Raw genomic sequence first — 19801 nt, 5'->3', positions numbered from 1 at the left:
ATCAATAAATAAGGCAGGGACATATGCTCTGCCCACAATGGGAAGTACTGCAGTTATGTGACAAAGGTGTGGGTGTATAATCCTGTAAGAGCAGAAGAAGATTTAGATTAAGAATCCAACCTCTCGCACTTGCTAGATGTGTGAGCATAAACAAATCACTAGCTTCTTAGAACCTTCGTTTCCTCATCTTCCAGATGGCACAGGGCTCTTTGCTCTGGATTGGTATGAAGATTAAACATAGACCATGTACCGTAGGTGGCCCTCCCCTGCCCCCACAACCAAATTCTGATTGTTCACTAATGAGTTCCTCCCCCAAGTCAGGTGTGGCATGTGATTTAATGTTGGCTTCCCCTGAGGTTGATGAGTGGATTGAGAAGTCAATATCAAGGCTCCCTGTGGGAGGAGGCAATCCGTTTATTCACTGAACACCTGAAACCATCATTTCAAGGTCATTGTCATGCTTTCATGCTTCAATAAACCGTAACTTTTTTTTTCTTTTTTTGGCACATGACACTTAATTCAGTCTGACAAGAGCATACAAACACTGGTACTTTAGGATTGATGTTTGGCTGTTTCATAGGCTCCCTCTGCTGGAGTAAAACACCAGGTATTGTCCTCAAGACTTGAACATCCTTTCCCTTTAATTGAAAGCAAATGTAATCAAAAATTTGCTGCATGGCTAGACTGGCTTTTCACACAGTGTTTCTGCTGTCACGTCCTAAATTTACCTGCCACAGAGCTGTAATACCAACCGGCACCCTTTCCTTTTCAAAACAGAGCCTTACGAAAGAGACTGACTTTAGAGAATTTGCCAGAATTGTGAATTGTTAATAATAAGAAGGTTCTTGTTTCCTGTGAGTAATGCCCTTGCTACTTCAATTCTAACCTTCTCAGTTTTAGAACATCTGGGAGTATTATGGGAAGGCTGTGACAGGCCTATTTAGAGGTTCTTGCTAAAAGGAAATTAGCCTGAGTCACCAGGTTTGTTATGTTATGGAGGTAGACTATAATTTTGTGTAGAAAAAGTGAGGATTGCTGCAAAGCCAGCATTGGCACCTGCCAGGGGCGGTAGCCACCCTTTCTCAGGACACACATGTTTCCAGGGCCATCAAAAGGAGATTTCATGTGAATTTATTATTTTTTTATAAAGCCACTGTTTACTGCTTAACATTTATGGAGTTCCACTTTATTTCTGGCTTGGCAGGGTGCCAAATATGTCATCTTCTCCTTTTTCACCTCTCTATCTTTTGGGAGTCACGTTTTGGATTTAAATGACTTAGTAGGGTATGTAGTGAATTCTGAATCAACAGACTCAAAGAAGCTTCTCTGTGATGGTATTTAGAGTAGAAGGGAGTCTCACAGTAATGCTGACTACAAGGTATGTGTGGTAGTGTTGGCACCTCCATTTCTGCCACAGCCAAAAACAGTCCTCCGACAGTTCTGGAACTCCAAGTATGGTCTGAACCAGCATCACCTGTGAACTTGTTAGAAATGCAGAAAATTCAGGCCTCACTCTAGACCTACTGAATCTGACTCTGCACGTTCACAAGCTCCGCAGGGAATCCAGATGCATGTTAAAATGCGAGAAGCGTTGGTCTGGAGTAAGGGGAAATCACACAGTAATGCCAAGCCTGACGTACGTGAGAGAGTGTGGGCACCTCAGAAGCTGCCATGGGCAGGAACGCCTTACTCGGGCCCTCATCTGACGTCTGTGACTAACACCCATGGGCCCAGGGCCAGCTCCACCCAGCAGCTTTATAGTGCCAGGCAATGAGCCCATAATCCCTGCCCTGCAATCAGTGCTTACGTTCCTTGTTGACTGGCGCTTGCCAACATTGACCTCGTGGACTCTGGCTTCCTGGACCTATACCTGTCTGCTCTCCACTGACTTAGCTGACTCAGATGACTCCCGGAGTCTATTTAACAGCTGGTCTTCTTTGGCCCAGATGCCTAAGTTCTGGTCCTGTCCAGCTGAGATGTAGCCAGGCCTAAGTGGTGAGACACCTTACTGTTGAGACAGTATTAAAAGAGCTTGTGTGTGTTCAGCAACTCAAGCCTTAAATTAGTTGCAACTTAAAAAGTCTCAGATGATGGAAATTCAAGTTGAAGTAGCTTAATTCTAAAAGGGTGGAGGTGGGCACCAGTATGGATCAAATATCATGACATCACTTCTGGGAGCTTTCTGCCCCAAATACATAAGTTGAATCTGATCATGAGGAACACTGTACACATCCAGATGGAGGGGCATCCTATAAAATAAATTGCCCGTACTCTTCCAAAATGTCAAAGTCCAGAAAGACAAAGAAAGGCTAAGGGTCTGTTCTAGACTAATGAAGTCTAAAGGGCATGACAACTAAATGCAATGTGTGATTCTGGATTGGATCCTGTAACAGAAAACACATACATACACATACACACATATATATGTATATGTATGTGTGTGTGTGTGTGTGTGTATATATATATATATATATATCTTTCAGGGGCATTAGTGGGATTATTGGAAAATTTTAAATACGGACTATAGATTACATAATAATATTTGTATCAATGTTGAATTTCCTGATTCTTGATAATTACACTATAGTTAGGTAAGAGGATGTCCTTGTTTGTAAGAAATATACACTGAAGTATTTGGGGGTAAAAGGGCATCCTGCCTGCAACTTACTCTAAAATTCCCCCTTCGAAAATAAGCAATGATAAAGCAAATGTGACAAAATGTTAACAAAAGATGACTATGGGTAAACGGTATATGGGAAATTTTGCATCTTTTTTTTTTTTTCCCCCCCCGGTACGCAGACCTCTCACTGTTGTGGCCTCTCCCATTGTGGAGCACAGGCTCCGGACGCTCAGGGCCAGTGGCCATGGTGCACGGGCCCAGCCGCTCCGCGGCATGTGGGATCCCCCCGGACCCAGGCACGAACCCGTGTCCCCTGCATCGGCAGGCGGACTCTCAACCACTGTACCGCCAGGAAAGCCCCATCATTCTTATAATCCTTTGGAATTCTATACTGAACATTTACAAAAATAAAATTAAAAGGGGGTTTTATTAACAGAATCCTGGGGAACTTCACAGAATTAAATGAAGAGATGTCAAACTCAGGGCAGCATGGGGACCTTGGGAACTTGAAGTGAAGCCACCAGAGCAAACTCTGACCTTGGTAAATATCTTTAATGAAATGATAGAAACCTGGAAATTTAGAGCAAGAAAGGGCTCTTAAGGTCCTTTCATGTCTCCATTTCATGGATGAAAAAACGGAGATCCAGACAGCAAAAGTGATTTTTCCGGGGAATCACAGATAATTACTTCAGTTTCCAACTGTAGAGGTTTAGAATTCCTCTTCATATTGGTTTATAAATGGATCCCTAAAGTTTATTCTTTTCCTTAAGCTTTGAAGTTAGGATATGAGTTGAAGTAAGAGCAAGATTAACATATATAAGTATGCAGTAACATGAATGTAGGCTTTATGAACAAATATCTAAACAAGATTCCCCCCCCATGATTAACATCGTTCTCCCCCAGTTTTGTCATTAAATGTATATATGATAAATACAATATTTAAACATAGAAAGCAATGTCGTTGTCTTTGAACACAATTCTATTTGTATGTGAAAATCAGCTAGAAGATTTGAATTTCTCCACTCACCATGTGGGTAGGTACATTGTGTCCTTTCCCATGCCCCTTTTCTCACCTTATAGAATACATTGTCTGTTGGTGGAAAGGTAACGCTAATCGACACTTGATTCTTGGAAATGTCCCTAGCGGTTTGGACAGACTATGATTGCCGACCATTTAGAAAGCGTAATATCAGGCATGTAGGGACTCCTAGAAGTCATCTAGTCCCACCCATTCCTTTGAAAGGTGAGCCTGTCTGCGGTTGGCTACTCACTCTCACCTCAACTCCTACACCTGTTTCACACTAAGGAACAGATTTAAAACGGAATAGGATCTATTTGCATATATCGAAATAATTATCTTTGAGATCACTTCTGAAATAGTATAATTAGAGAAAGCAGAGCTCCTTTAATCATGCTTCCTATGATCCTGTATTGTCTTTTGGAGTCAAAAAGACATTTGTGTAGCACTTGGACCGTTAGACTGGGAGCTGATAAACCTGCCTTGACCAATTACCTGCCTTGACAGCTCTTGAGAGAGAATGCAAACCCTAGCCGAAGGATCCTAGGTGGTGGAGTGCAAAATCGAGTGGCTTAACGTGTGGTGAGAAGCAGTGAATTTTTTTAAAAAAGGAATTAAGTGTGCTTTCCATCACCTGTGTTCAGACATGATCATGAATGGCTAACATAAATTTTTCAGAGAATGTGGATTCCTATCGTTCATTCTGGTGCCAGACACTGCTGCCTGCGAGATATTCATTTTCCACGTTGTCTTTACTAACAAAAGCCTAATCTTGTTTGGCATAGCAATGTTCTCGGATAATTATTTGGTTTTCCAACTTCTCTGTCAGGGTGGCTATGTCAAACAGTACTAGCTAATGACATGTCAATATAAGTCTGCTTGGGAGTTTGGAGAAACCTTTTGCTTTCCTGAGAAAATGGACATGACTGGTGCTGCCTTCTGCATTTCTTCCTGCCTTGAATATAAACATGACACCTGGAGTTACAGCAGCCATTTTGTGCCTATGGGCCAATATGAGGGAAGGAAGAGAGAATTGTGACATCCTGGCTGTGACATCACAAACCAGTAAACGTTATCAGCAGTCAGCCACTTCTAGACTTTCTTTAATGTGAGAAAATAACCTTTTATTTGATTAAGCCACTGGAAGTCGGATTTTCTAGTAGTTTAAGAGTGTAGTAGACCCTTTTAGGGAAGTCTGCTTAGCTCAGAATAATCCCAGTTCTTTGTGAAACACCATCCTCCTCCCTCTCTGGGTGGATTTTTGCACCCATATTGATGCAGTTGGGATGAATGCACCTGACTGAGGCTGAGCCAATCAGGTTCTCTCTCAGGGATTTGACATTAGGTTTCAGTGGTTCTGGTTAATCCTGAAGTGTGACTAAGCCTGAGGGACACTATAAGACTTGGAAGCTGGTGTGTATCATGGTGTGATGAAGGTCACCTTCAGCCATAGACAAGGAGAGAAAATGGGTCTGTAGAAGGTGAAAGAGAGAAGCAGGGACCAGTGTCACCAAAAGAGAGAACACTGCCTGGGATATGGAAGCTTTTTGGCTTCCAATGTGACTCCCTTCTCAGGCCTGGCTGCCTCAGATCCCTAGCTTCCTTCCAGAGAACTGGACAGCCCTGTGTGATTGGCTGGGTTGTGCCCTGCACAAGGGCACCTGGCCAAAAGGGCGAAGGAAGTGAAATCTACCCTCAGTGTTCTGGTCACTAAGCCTTGGCCTGGGGCTGCATCAGCCCAGAGGTGATGTGCCACTTTATGCAGTTCATCTGTCCGGAAGGGAGCCCACCTTTTTTTTTTTTTTTTTTTAGATTTCACACAAGAGTTAGGAAGGCCCTTCTTCAGGATACCTAGCAAAGTTGCTGTCTTCCGACCAAAGGACCTTGACATTCAGACAAAATGTGTTAATGAACAGCTAAACCATTTGTTCTATCACTTGATAGATAACCTGTTCAATACCTTGATTTATTTTGCTTTTTAAAATTGAAGTATAGTTTACATATAGCAAAATGTATGACTCTTAAGTGCATAGTTCAGTGATTTCACTGTGACTCGTGTATTTATTACCCAGATTAAGAAAAAGAACATTTCCATCATCCCAGAAAGTCCCTTTATCCAGTTAGTACCACTTGCCTCACACACACACAAAAGATACCGGAGGAGGGACTTCCTGGTGGCGCAGAGGTTAAGAATCTGCCTGCCAATGCAGGGGATTTGGGTTCGAACCCTGGTCCGGGAAGATCCCACATGCCGCGGAGCAACTAAGCCCATGCACCACAACTACTGAGCCTGTTTGCCTAGAGCCCGTGCTCCGCAACAAGAGAAGCCACCACAATGAGAAGCCCACGCACCGCAACAAAGAGTAGCCCCCGCTCACCGCAACTAAAGAAAGCCCACACGCAGCAACAAAAACCCAACACAGCCAAAAATAATTAATTAATTAATTAATTATTTTTAAAAGATACTGGAGGTCACCACTCTTCTGACCTCTGTCACCATAGTTTCATTTTGCCTATTCTTGAACTTCGTATAAATGGAATCATATCGCAAGTACTCTTTTTTTTTTTTTTTGCAAGTATTCTTTTGTGCCTGGCTCTTTTAGTTCTGCATGTTCATGAGATCCACTTCCTGTTGTCTGTATCAGTAATTTGTTCTCTTTACTGTTGAGTAGTATTCCATTGTGTGAATATTCCAAATTTACTCATTCTCCTGTCGATGGACATTTAGGATGTTTCCAGGTCTTATGAATAAAGCTTATGAATTAAGCTGCTGTGGACATTCTTATACTAGTGGACCTAGGTACTTCTTTCCTTTGGACACTGATGTACTGTAGTAGAAGTACAAATTATACATCTTTCACAGTAAATCTATTTATTTCACATGCATTTATCACGTGGATCAGTTTTGTCTGGAGTTGTTCCGTCATCGTGTAGTTGGGAGACCTTATTTTGTAAGTGCCTCTTCGTAACTAATTATATATTTAATGTATCTCCCCCTTTTACATATTAAACATGGGGCTCCTGTCTCAGTATCATGGAGATACGTGCTTTTGAAAAATTGGTAAACGGTCAGTAGTATTTTGTGTTACAACTAATGAAGCATATTTATAGAGATGGTTCCTGGCATCAAGCTTATAATTAAGAGTCTAGTCCGTGACCAGGAATAGCAACAGCACAGCTTACATGAACCACATAAGATTAAGCTGAGTTCCTTGTTCCAACCACCTGTGCTATTTGCAATACTAAATCATGCTGGATTTACAATGTAAAGCAATGTCTGTGTCCCAGCATCCTGAGTGGAGCTTTTTTTAAAAAAAAGGTGAGTGTTCAGTCCTACCTCCTATAAAATCTTGGTATAGACTGGGAGCTCTGTTTTTAAACCTTTCCATGTAATTATCTGCTATAGCAACTAGCCAGCTGGCCATTTCTGTCCTATGTACATCCTTACACTTTCAGTTGAACATCGGAACCTGTGAATGGGTTTCATCTCCTGTTAAATTTTCCCCAGGCAACCTGAGATGTGGCACACAATTTACTTAACATTGATTTCTTTATGAAGAAAACCCCATTAAAATAATAAATTATGGAAAGTGGCCGCATAAGACATATTGGGGGCAATAAAATATGGAGCACAATATGCATTTATTCAGACTGGAATGTCATCTCCACAATGGCAGAGGTTTTTCTCTCTTTTGTTGACAGACATTCTCTGAGTGAGCCATAATAGGGCTCGATTATCATTTACAGGATAAACCTTATATAAGACAAAGACCTTAGTTACTAACTTACAAGGTTGTAAATCCTGCTTTGCTTAGTACTGGTTACATAACCCGGTGGTTCACCCCAGCCTTTGTAAGGACCAGGACAAAGCCTCCCTAGCTGTGTTCATTCCACAGCAACCACGTGGAACTTGTGGATACTGAAATCTAAGGAAGCGGCTTTGGGGAGTTTCGTGTCCTTAACAGAGCAAAGGTGTCGATTTACTTCACTCTTCTCTTCAGCCACAGAGCCAGGTCCTCCTGAGACCCTCTCTTCTCCTCCTTCCCCTAGGCCTAAAATGAAAATTGAAAGCAGCCACAGAGACGCTTTTGTTCATCCTGGCTGCCTGGTCCCTAATGGGGTGGGGTGCGGGGGAGGGTGGGGGGTGGCCACTCCCTTCAGCGTACCTGCATGCCCAGGTCACCTCAAATCTCCTTTTTGGATATGTTGTTTATATAGAAAGCAATTCTTTCAGAATCTTATAACCTAGCTCTCCTAAAGACACCTGGCTACAACTGTTTCCGAAAAGAAAGCAGAAAACAAAACACCAGAATCATTTTCCCTTCGAAGTACCTGAAAGCACGGTATCACCATAACAAAACTACTATGGACAGGATCACACAGAGGATTCCCTCCGATGCCTCAATGAATACAAGAGGAGGAAGGAAAGTTAGATACATACTTATAAACCATCATGAACCAGAAAGGTCTCGGGACGTTACTTGGTCACCTACCTCATTTTACCAATGAAGACTGTGAAGGCAGAGAGGTTACATCGCTCGTTCAGGGCCATATAATGAAAAAGCCAGAAATTCCAAATTTCCCAGCCACGGCCACCCAGTCCACCCCACCCCCCCAATAGGTTTAGGTTTTATTTTGCATGCAGAGAAGGTACTATTCAGGGCCTTAGCTTCCTTTAGCCCCAAGGAACACTTTTTTTAAAAAATTGGAGTATAGTTGGCGTTACACTGCTGTGTCAGTTTCTGCTGTGCAGCAAGGTGCATCGGCCATATGTATACATATATCCCCTCTTTTTTGGATTTCCTTCCCACCTAGGTCACCACAGAGCACTGAGTAGAGTTCCCTGTGCTATACAGTAGGTTCTCATTAGTTATCTATTTTATACATATAGTGTATATATGTCAATCCCAATCTCCCATTTCATCCCACGCCCCAGGAACACATTTATTAAAATGTATTTTAAGGTACTGGGGGAAAAAAAGAAGACAAAAAGATGTAAGCCGTTTTAAAGAATCTCTGCTTTCTCTCCCCAACTTGTGACCTTCAGGGCACCCATCAATCCCACAGGCCCATGGTAAAGAAGCCCTCCTAGCTTATTTTGTCGAAAATATCTAGGTGAAAGAGTTATTGAGCCTTAAAATGTCACAAATGGCTCAGATATTGTTCTTCTAGGACCATTTTCGTGACTGGCTCTCTCAAGTGACAGGGCAGGTAGTACATAATACTGTCACTTAAGTTGAGGTGACGGCGGTTCGTGGTACTGAAGAAGATTGCTTCACAGCACTTGTTGCTGAGGCTCCCGCAAGTCTCTCTGTCTCCCCAAATCGACTTTGAGGATTGGAGGATCTACTGTCCTGGGGGCAGATTGGAGAGTGTCCCTTGTCCCTGACCTGGAGCAAGATAAGTGGAAGGAGTAGGAAGGTCACCCAGGGCAGTGGCAGCAGGGTGACAGTGTGTTTGCCAGGCTTCGTCTCCGGGCTCTAGGATAGCACTTAACAAGAAAAATCAATAACAACCTTGTGAGTACAGCCAGCACTGAAAACTGCATTTGAATTCGTCCACTCAGGCAGTCAGCCTCACTTTAAAGAGCTCCAGAGCTAGAGGTTTCCATGGAAACAGAGAAATATGTGGGAAAAAATTGCTTTACAGGGAAATGAATGCTAGTAGTGCTGTTAGGTTGGCACTTTACAGCTGCCCAGTTGATGTGAGTTTGTAAGTAATCCAATGAACAGTGACTTTAAAAAAGGAAGTACTTTTTCCTCTCATAACAAGGGTCTGGAGATAGGTGCTCCTAGTTGTGGTACAGATGCCCAATGATGTCCACAACCCCCAGGATCTTTTTCCTCTATCATTCTGTGAATGCTGGTGTTTCATCCACAAGCTTATTACCTCAGGATGTAAAATGGCTGCTACAGCTCCAGGCCTCACATAAACATTCAAGGCACCAAAAAGAGGAAAGGCAGGTAACAGCCAAGTCTGTCCAGTTTATTTCCATTTATCATGAAATCAAAAGCTTTCCAAGAATCTCCCACCTCAGCAGATTTCTCCATTGATCAAAGTGAGGTCACATAGCCAACTCGAGCTTCAAGGAAGGCTGAGAACTGAATATCTGGCAAGGGACAATAGGATTGACATGACTGGCTGAAGCTCACATTCACTATCTATCACCTGGAGTTAAACACAATTGTCAGCCTAATAAAATTGAGATCCAGTTAGCAAGGAATAAGGGGAGAACGGATGTTGACTAGCTAACTAATAGTATAAGCCGTAAGTATGTAATCAGAATTGACCTTTCCAAGTAAGAAAGGCATTTACTCAATACCTGACTATACACAACTACTCATCTCTATATTCCTGTAGTCTCTAGCCCAGTGTCATGCATGCAGCAAGCACTTGAAAAATGTCTGTTGAACCATGGTTTGAGACTATTGCAGTGACATAACCCTGGCTTAGAGGAGGGTCTGATGTGAAATGGGTCAATTACGCATCAGGCCTTAATAAGGTAGTCATTCGCTTTGGAGGCATCGGGAGATAAAGACGCCAGATAGTCAAGTAACCAATGCCAAGAGACTAAAACAACTTCTAGTTCCCTAAGCTTTCTACTAGGAAGAAAGCACATAAGAGAATATGCATCTTTTTTTTTTTTAGTAAGAAGTTACGACTTTTTTATTGAAGTATAGCTGATTTACAATGTTGTGTTAATTTCTGCTGTACAGCAAAGTGATTCAGTTATACATATATATACGTTCTTTTTTATATTCTTTTCCATTATGGTTTATCACAGCATACTGAATATAGTTCCCTGTGCTACACAGTATGTCCTTGTTGTTTGTCTATTTTATATATAGTAGTATATATCTGTTAATCCCAAATTCCTAATTTATCCCTCCCTGCTTTTCCCTTTGGTAACCATAAGTTTGTTTTCTATGTCAGTGAGTCTACTTCTGTTTTGTAAATAAGTTCATTTATATAATTTTTTTAGATTCCACATATAAGTGATATCATATGATATTTGTCTTTCTCTGTGTGACTTACTTCATTTAGTATGATAATCTCTAGGTCCATCCATGTTGCTGCAAATGGCATTATCTCATTCTTTTTTTTTTTTTTTTTTTTGCGATACGTGGGCCTTTCACTGTTGTGGCCTCTCCCGTTGCGGAGCACAGGCTCCAGACACGCAGGCTCAGTGGCCATGGCTCACAGGCCCAGCCGCTCCGCGCCATGTGGGATCCTCCCGGACCGGGGCACGAACCTGTGTCGCCTGCATCGGCAGGTGGGCTCTCAGCCACTGAGCCACCAGGGAAGCCCTATTTCATTCTTTTGTATGGCTGAGTAATATTCCATTGTATATATGTACCACGTCTGCTTTATCCATTCATCTGTACCTGGACATTTAGGTTGTTTCCATATCTTGGCTATTGTGAATAGTGCTGCTATGAACATAGGAGTGCATGTATCTTTTTGAATTATAGTTTTGTCTGGATATATGCCCAGGGGTGGGATTGCTGGATCACATGGGAGAATATGCATCTTCATAAAATAAAATGCCTAGAATAGAGGTCATGTTAAACATGTGCTATAATCTCATTGCAAAGGGCTTTTTGCCTAGCCTGTACAAAATGAAACCACTGAAACATACCATCCCGTCCACATCCCAGAATTAATGCCCAAATAAGTATTTACAGATTTGTAAAATGGTTGTCGTAAAGTGTCGAATCACAAAATGACAAAATACTATTGCTGAAAGACACATTAAAGACCACCTCAGCTTAACTCCTTGTTTTTTCAGGTGAGGAAACTGAGGACCAGAGAGGTTACGTGATTGGTCTAAAGTAACAAAGTTAGTGACAGAGACTTGGATAGAAACCAGGTAAACTTGAGAAGTAGTTTTGAAAGAGCAAAGCAATGTGGTTTGGAGATAGTGGGACAGTGAAACGCCCAAAGTGTGGTGATGAGGAAAGAAAAGTAAATACACAGACATGAAGAGCCATACATTACTAATCTATGACTTACAAGTTACGGTGACTTAGGAATGCAAGCTGACACAAGCTGGTCCTGGGAATGAAGATGGGGTGCGGGAGGTGAGCAACAACAGGTTATTTTATGAGGGAGATTCTGAGCACAGACCTCCAAGGCCTGTGGTGCTGAATGGTGGGGTTGAGTCACTGCTGGACTTGCAACGTCTATCTTAACCCCAGCTTACTGCACTGTGCACGTGCTTCACGGCAGGAATTGTGCTAAGTGTCTTATATGGAATCCTCATAACAATCCAGTGAGATAGGGAGGTCTTATTATCGATACTTTTTACAAATGAGTAAACTGAGGCTTAGAAAGTATAAGTAACTTGCCTAAATCCACACTGCTAGAGAGTGGTGAAGCAAAGTTTCTCAGTGATTCTCAAACTTGACCGCACTCTGGAATCACCTGGAGAGTGTTCATAAATACTGATGCCTATGTCCCACACCCTGAGAGGCTGATGTCATCGATTTGGGGTGTGGTCAAAGACTAAACGCATGTTGTTTCTAGCCACCAAGTTTAAGCAGCAATAGAAAGCCAATATAAAAGTCAACAAGAAAGTAAAGTATTTCTTTGTTTTTTAATTGAAATATAGTTGTTTTACAATGTTGTGTTAATTTCTGCTGTATAGCAAAGTGATTCAGTTACACATATATATATACATTCTTTGTCATATTATTTTCCATTATGGTTTATCACAGGATATTGAATACAGTTCCCTGTGCTACATAGCAGGGCCTTATTGTTTATCCATCCTATAGGTACTAGTTTGCATCTGCTAATTCCAAATGGGAACTGCTTTTTTAGTAATAATCTCACCATCACCTGAGGAGGTAGGTGGGGCAAGTCATTGTGATCCCCTTTTGTAGATAAGGAAACTCAGGCTCTGAGACATTTCGTGTCTTGCAAGAAGTAGAACAGGAAATCATCTAGTGACACTTGGTGCAGACTGGGTTATCAGGTACTTGTAATAAATCTTTCAAGCCAGCAGTCAGTCAGCAAGAATGGGGTAAAACCTGTTTTTCTTTTCTAGTTTCCATTCTTTTCTTGGCTTGGGTTTCTTGACATGAGAAGGGAAAAGAAACAACTTTGAAAGGGTATCTGGGACCAAGTGTTTATAAGTGAAATTCTCTGTTGAATCCCTTTAAAAGATTGGAAGATAATCATTAAGTAGAGCAACCCTCTTACGATTCCTCATCGCCCAGGATCATGGTGGTCAGGGAGCATCAGGAAAACCAGATGGAAGGGACTTGCTTATTCTGCACCAGCACATGCGCCCCATTTGGAGACTAATTAAGAAAATAAACCTGGCCACATTGGCTAACAGAGCTCCCCACTGGGTTTTGCAGATTTAGACACACTTTCCCTACGCATGGCATTGTTGCCGCTTCTCTTTTCTGGGTAATCTGATCGTTGAAATTATGGTGTGCAGTGTTCTTGCCTGGTGCTCCCTCTTGCTTCCTTGAATGTCTTTGGGAACTTCCTACAGTTCCTTCCAAGTTCTCACCCTTCCCAAGAGAAATCCTCTGCTGCAACCAGCCTCTGTGCGCCCATAATCCCATCGCTTGCCTACTTCAGGTGTGGTCCTGGGACCAACAGCAGCCTCGCCTGGGAGCTTGTTAGAACTGTATTCTCCTGTCCCTGTCCCTGACCTACTGAATCAGAATCTGCATTTTTAACAAGAGCACCAGGTGATTTGTGTGCACATTGCAGTGTGAGAAGCATTGCCCTAATACACAGGGTTTTCCCCATGATCCCGCAGCTTAAAATACCCTCTCTCCCTCCCACCCACCCCCCGCCGCCGCCACTTGCATTTATCCACTTCCTAATTGTCCTTCAAAGCTTAAGCTCATGTCCCTCTCCCTCTGTGAAGCCCTTAATATTCACTCCCTCCACCTTACCCCTATAGATCATCACTTTGAGAATTTAAACAAATGCGAAATATTTCATTATTTAAATGATTCTGCTCTTAAGTCTATTTGTTAAGATGATATCTTCTCTCAAAGTGCCTGGCACAGGCCTGGCACATAATATGAATTGTCTGATTCATCAAGATCTGTTTCCTGTTTGAAAGCCTTCCCTTAGCCCTACTTTATCTCTTTAAGCCTCTTCTGCGTCAAAGCAGCTCCCCTGAGTTTTTGTCTTCTCAGCACCTGAAGTACATCTCCACCCACTCCCGAGATTTCCTGAAGGCCTGGCTCTTACCTGTAACCTAGTGGCTTCCAACTGAATCAAAGCCCCAAACAGGCCTCAAAAGTAAAACTCTAACCATATGTTTATATTGACTTTGTACCCAAAAAGTTTCCCTAGCTTTTAAATTGGGGTAGTGAATTTTTTTAGAAAAATTTACTTTAGAGTATGGGATGTTTTTCTGCTCCACCATGGTACCCACAGGAAACTCAGGATTGTCTCTGGCTCTCTTGTGGACATGTCGTGCAGCAGTATCTCTGTTACTGGCCCCAGACCCTGAGGCAAGAGCCACATCTTTGAGACTGCCATCTCCCCAATTCCAGGTGGGAGTGGGGGACACACATCCTAACTACCTATAGATCCCCAAACCTTTTCGGGGGATTATAGGATCTCTCCTAATGCTTAGCGCAAGGGAGTGCAGCTAGGAGAGCAGGAACTCCACACTGACTTTCAGTTTTCTGGTTTCACCTCTTTTCACCTTGAACAGCTTTAGCTCCATCCTGACTCTACATATCCTTCAAGTCTGTTGTTTGTATTATCAACTTTAAGTACTAAAATACCCAGTTTCTACAACTCAACAGCCTTTTTTCCTCAGAGCTATTATCTCCATGGGTCTCAAAAAAAGAATGAATATATGTATATGTATAACTGAATCACTTTGCTGTACACCTGAAAGTAACACAACATTGTAAATCAACGATACTCCAATAATATATTTTTTAAAGTTCATCTAAAAAAAAGTCATTTTGATGTTCATTGGTCATCAAATGGCTTTTTTCTCTCTCAGGCAGAAAAGCTTGTGCTACCACCAGAATGGCGGGGCAAAGGAGTGGATGAAATAAATTGCTGGAGGAAATCACCTAAGTTAATGTCAGATTCTTGCTCTGTTACATATGTGTTTGGCATGATATTGGAGTGACCTTCTGCATTCCATCTGGATGGGCAGTCACATGCTTTGGGCATTTTGGACTGTTGCTTGCTAATGCTGGCAGTGGTTGATATCAAGCTAGCAAAGACTGCCACTTCAGAGGGCCTGTGGGCGGGACACCTAACCCTGGAAAGGGGTCTGTGGTGAGGCAGGCTTTCTGTGGCTTGGCCCATTTCATGCATTTCCTTAACAAAGGTCATCTCTCCTCAGCAGGGAGTTGGTTCCATCAGAGCACAACCTTTAGGCGGGGCCAGGAAACATAGAATGGGCTTTATTGCTCTCTCGTCTCTTCATACTCAGAGCCCAGCCAAATGGGACTATTTCACAGCAAACACCTCCGTTCAAGGATCAGCGAAGGGAATCGATTAAACTAAAGAAAATATTTACACCAAACCACCAGAGACTTGCTTTGTATTTTTGAGATATCTTAATTTATTTCAATTCAGTGTAAAAACAAATTTTTATTTAAAGAACCAAATCCAGATACCATATGATATCACTTATATGTGGAATCTAGTGAGGTGGATGGACCTAGAGTCTGTCATACAGAGTGAAATAAGTCAGAAAGAGAAAAACAAGTACCGTATGCTAACACATGTATATGGAATCTAAAAAAAAAATGGTTCTGATGAACCTAGTTGCAGGGCAGGAATAAAGACAGATGTAGAGAATGGACTTGAGGACACGGGGAGGGGGAAGGGTAAGCCGGGACGAAGTGAGAGAGTGGCACGGACATATATACACTACGAAACGTAGAATAGATAGCTAGTGGGAAGCAGCCGCATGGCGCAGGGAGATCAGCTCGGTGCTCTGTGACAACCTAGAGGGGTGGGATAGGGAGGGTGGGAGGGAGGGAGACGCAAGAGGGAAGAGATATGAGAACATATGTATATGTATAGCTAATTCACTTTGTTATACAGCAGAAACTAACACCATTGTAAAGCAATTATACTCCAATAAAGATGTTTTTAAAAATAAATAATTTTTTATAAATAAATAAATTAAATATGCCACAAATGAACCAAAACAGACTCACAGACATAGAGAACAGACTTGTGGTTGCCAAGGAGGAGGGACGTGGTGGGTAGGATGGACTGAGAGTTTGGGGTTAGCAGATGCAGACTATTACATACAGGATGGATAAACAACAAGGTCCTACTGTATAGCACAGGGAACTGTATTCAATATCCTGGGATAAACCATAATGGAAAAGAATATAAAAAAAGAATATATATATATATATATATATATGTGTGTGTATAACTGAATCACTTTGCTGTACAGCTGAAATTAACACAACATTCTCAATCAACTATAATTTTAAAAAAATTTTTTTTAAAAAGAACCAAATCCATCCAAGACATCAACACATGCATAGCCTTATGTGCTACAGATACAGGAGAGGGAATTTGGGTTTGTTCTGATAAAGGCCTAATGCACAGGGAGCTGCTCTCTGCCATCCCCAGTCACTTTTTTCCCCCGTGGAAATGCCATTTCCTCATTCCCAAGGCCTCAGAGTGTTTCAGCAGCACGGAGGCCGTCTTTTTGGAAGTGTGTGCACTCGTGTGTTCCTCTGTGCTGGGAGTGCGGCCTGGAGGGATGTCTGAGAGGGCAGACAAATGAGAGAACACGAAGCAGTCCCTGCCCCGTGTCTCATCTTTCTTCCTAACGTACTGTGTGTTGGGCGGGGACCAGTATCCTCTTCTTCAGTGCTCTCCTCTGCACACTTTTCATGTACACTGTTTTTCCCCTTTTTATTTGCTGATCAATAAAGCCAAGGGTAGGTCTTGTCTGTTCCCAGCGATAAAGAACTGCACATATAACTGGTCTTTATCCGGCCCGACAACCGCCGTTTCTCTTTGTTTTTCACAGTGTTTCTGCGAGATAAGAGGAAACCACCCAGACATGATGCATGACCGGGGAAGTTTTGAAATATTTTATAAACTCATTCTCTATTCTGAGCTGTGGATCAGGGATGGAAAGAAAGAGGGCACCACATAGAACCAAAGTTGATTTTCCTTTTCTGGGTTAAAAACAAGCAGGTGGGGCAGGGAGAGAAAGGAGACATGAATAAATGTTCAGCTGAGGAAAGAATAATCCAGTTTTCAATTATCAGCACAGAAGTCAAATAGGGAGAATTTTAGTCATTCAAATGAGTACATACCCTGAAAATCCAGTGGCCTTTTCCTATCACAAAAACTGCCTCTGTCACATGGATTCAAGATCAATAGTGGCATACAGGACCTCAGTTCAGGTGAAGAGCCAGATATATTCCCAGGAAATTATGGGATGGGACCAGGATAGACTCCTCTTAAGTTCATGCCCTTTGAGGCTCTTGGCAGGTTTCTGAGAGTAAGCGAGGATGGAGGGGTCGATATGAGGCTGATGATGCAAGATATTACATAGAGTAAGACTAAATGTGAGATCAGTTGGTGCTGATAAAGGTACAGAGAGAGTAAGATGTTGTCAGTGGCAAATGAAATTTTGGTAACAATTCGAACGGATGCAGAGGTAGAAATCATTTAGGAGAAATGTGCTGTCCAGCTAAGGAAAGACCCAAGGCTGAGCCCTGAAATGACGGTGGGAAGGAATGGGAAGATAGGGTCTTTAGGATTTTTAGGCAGAAAGGAGGAGTAAACACAAGAAGGAAAGATAGGTACCTAATAGAAGGGAAGCTTAAGTTGGAACCCATGACATAATTGTTTCTGAGCAACCAGATGGAAAATGAGGAGATGAAGTCTTAGTGAAGCTGATGTGATATATATTCTGCATTACTGTTTCTTTCCACCCCTGCCTGGGTTCATGAACTATTTTTTTAATTAAAAAATTTTTTTAAATTGAAGTATAGTTGATTTACAGTATTTCAAGTATACAGCAAAGTGGTTCAGTTTTATATATATATATATATATATATATATATATATATATATATATATATATACACACACACACACATATATTCCTTTTTAGATTCTTTTCCCTTATAGGTTATTACAAGATATTGAATATAGTTCCCTGTGCTATACAGTAGGTCTTTGTTGTTTATCTATTTTATATATAGTAATATGTATCTGTTAATGCCAAACTCCCAATTTAATCCCTCCCCCCCTTTCCCCTTTGGTAACCACAAGTTTTTTTCTATGTCAGTGAGTCAATTTCTCTTTTGTAAATAAGCTCATTTATATCATTTTTTTAGATTCCACATATAAGTCATATCATATGATATTTGTCTTTCTCTGTCTGACTTACTTCACTTAGTGTGATAATCTGTAGGTCCATCCATGTTGCTGCAAATGGCATTATTTCATTCTTTTTTATGGGTGACTAATATTCCATTGTGTATATGTGCTACATCTTCTTTATTCATTCATCTGTCGATGGACACTTAGGTTGCTTCCATGTCCTGGCTATTGTAAATAGAGCTGCAGTGAACATTGTGGTACATGACTCTTTGAATTATGGTTTTCTCAGGGTGTATGCCCAGTAGTGGGATTGTGGGGTCATATGGTAGTTCTTTTTGTAGTTTTTTAAGGAACCTCCATACTGTTCTCCATTGCGGTTGTACCAATTTTCATTCCCACCAACAGTGCAAGAGGGTTCCCTTTTCTCCACACCCTCTCCAGCATTTATTATTCATAGACTTTTTGATGATGGCCATTCTGACTGGTGTGAGGTGGGCTCATGAACTTTAATCACCCTATTGTAGACTTTTGTCTATGTCTATCTCCAGTGCTGGATAGTAAGTTCCTTGTAGGAAAAAAATATGTGTCCTAGGCTTTCTAGAGTTTCCCCCACAATACCTACTAGAGGGCCTCACTGGAATAGTAGCTCAGTAATGTTAACTGGCAGAATTAATTAATGAACAACTTCCTCTTTATGTGATTAATTTTCCAAATTAAATGCTGGATTTTAAGGGGCCACAATCTGGATTATATTTTGCCCTTCTAATGTTGTGTAAATCAGAGGAGCAAGTTATGACTTAAGAAATCATTAATTATTTCAAAAGGAATGGGTGAGTCTAATGGCATATAACAGGTAGGAAAATTTGATGTGTGAGTCTTCGGAGAAAGGCCAAAATCCAATAGATTGTTCCTTGATCCCAGATTCATCCAGTCAGGCTAAGGCTGAACTTTCGGTGATTTTTTCTTTTTTTGGTTACTCTGGCTAGTACTTTTCCTGTGTAGGTCTGCCTTTTTGGAAGGTTGCCTTCATGAGAGTAAAGGTCTTGTCATGTTGTTCACTGTTTTGTCTCCAGCGTCTAGAACAGGCTTTCCTGCTTATAGTAAGGGCTTAAGAAATAATTGTGGAAGGAAGGGGAAGAGGGAGGGAGGGGGTGAATAAAGAAAAGAGGAGAGGGGGGCTCTGCTTTTCATGGCAGTCCACCTGGCACTTACTCGCTTATCAGTTACCAAAGGCCCCTTCGGGCTCAGAGTCAGGAACCAAGGATACCAAAATGATGAGACATCACAGTCTTTGCATCTGATCATCCAGTAGAGAGAGACAGAGAGAACACAACAGGTGACAAGTGCTGTGCCAAAGGGAGCATCCAGTGTGCCCCGAGGCAAAGTGGCAGACAGAGAACATTGCAAATGTGAGCAGAACCCTAATAAATGCAATGATGCTTTGTAGGCTTGAGAACATTTTAACCTGTATAGCCCTAAATCTTACGGTACCTAGATTGAATAAAATATGGGAGACGGCCTTTTAGCCATTTTCTATTCAGCATCATTTTGATAGTAAAAGTTCTTTTGCCTTGGTCCTTATTGGACTTTGGTTTCCTTCATGAACTGCAAAAGGTTCCAGCGGGTCTGTCATGCAGCAGCTTGTCATAGAATTGTGGCTTTATAAGCACAGCCAAAATGATACAAACTAAAGGCCCATTGTCTGAGGCAGACCCGCGCCATACATCAGAAGTAACAGCTTTGCTAAGCACGGTGGCTTAGGACCAGTCTTTGTTCTTTCCTGAGCAACTTCTTGTTCCTGTGACAAGGATTAATGATATAACAGCTGTTAGGTGGTCTCTGCCATT

General features: G+C 41.8%; 1 protein-coding gene across 1 annotated transcript in view; it reads left to right on the top strand.

Moving 5' to 3' along the window:
- The window catches only part of LANCL3 (LanC like family member 3), a 94301-nt gene that overhangs the window by 56142 nt on the left and 18358 nt on the right, over nucleotides 1–19801 (top strand). The gene's annotated exons all lie outside the window — the stretch shown is intronic.

This window comes from Kogia breviceps, chromosome X (assembly GCF_026419965.1).
Source record: "Kogia breviceps isolate mKogBre1 chromosome X, mKogBre1 haplotype 1, whole genome shotgun sequence".
NCBI classification, from domain to species: Eukaryota; Metazoa; Chordata; class Mammalia; order Artiodactyla; family Physeteridae; genus Kogia; species Kogia breviceps.
This window is presented reverse-complemented; position numbering and strand designations above follow the sequence as displayed.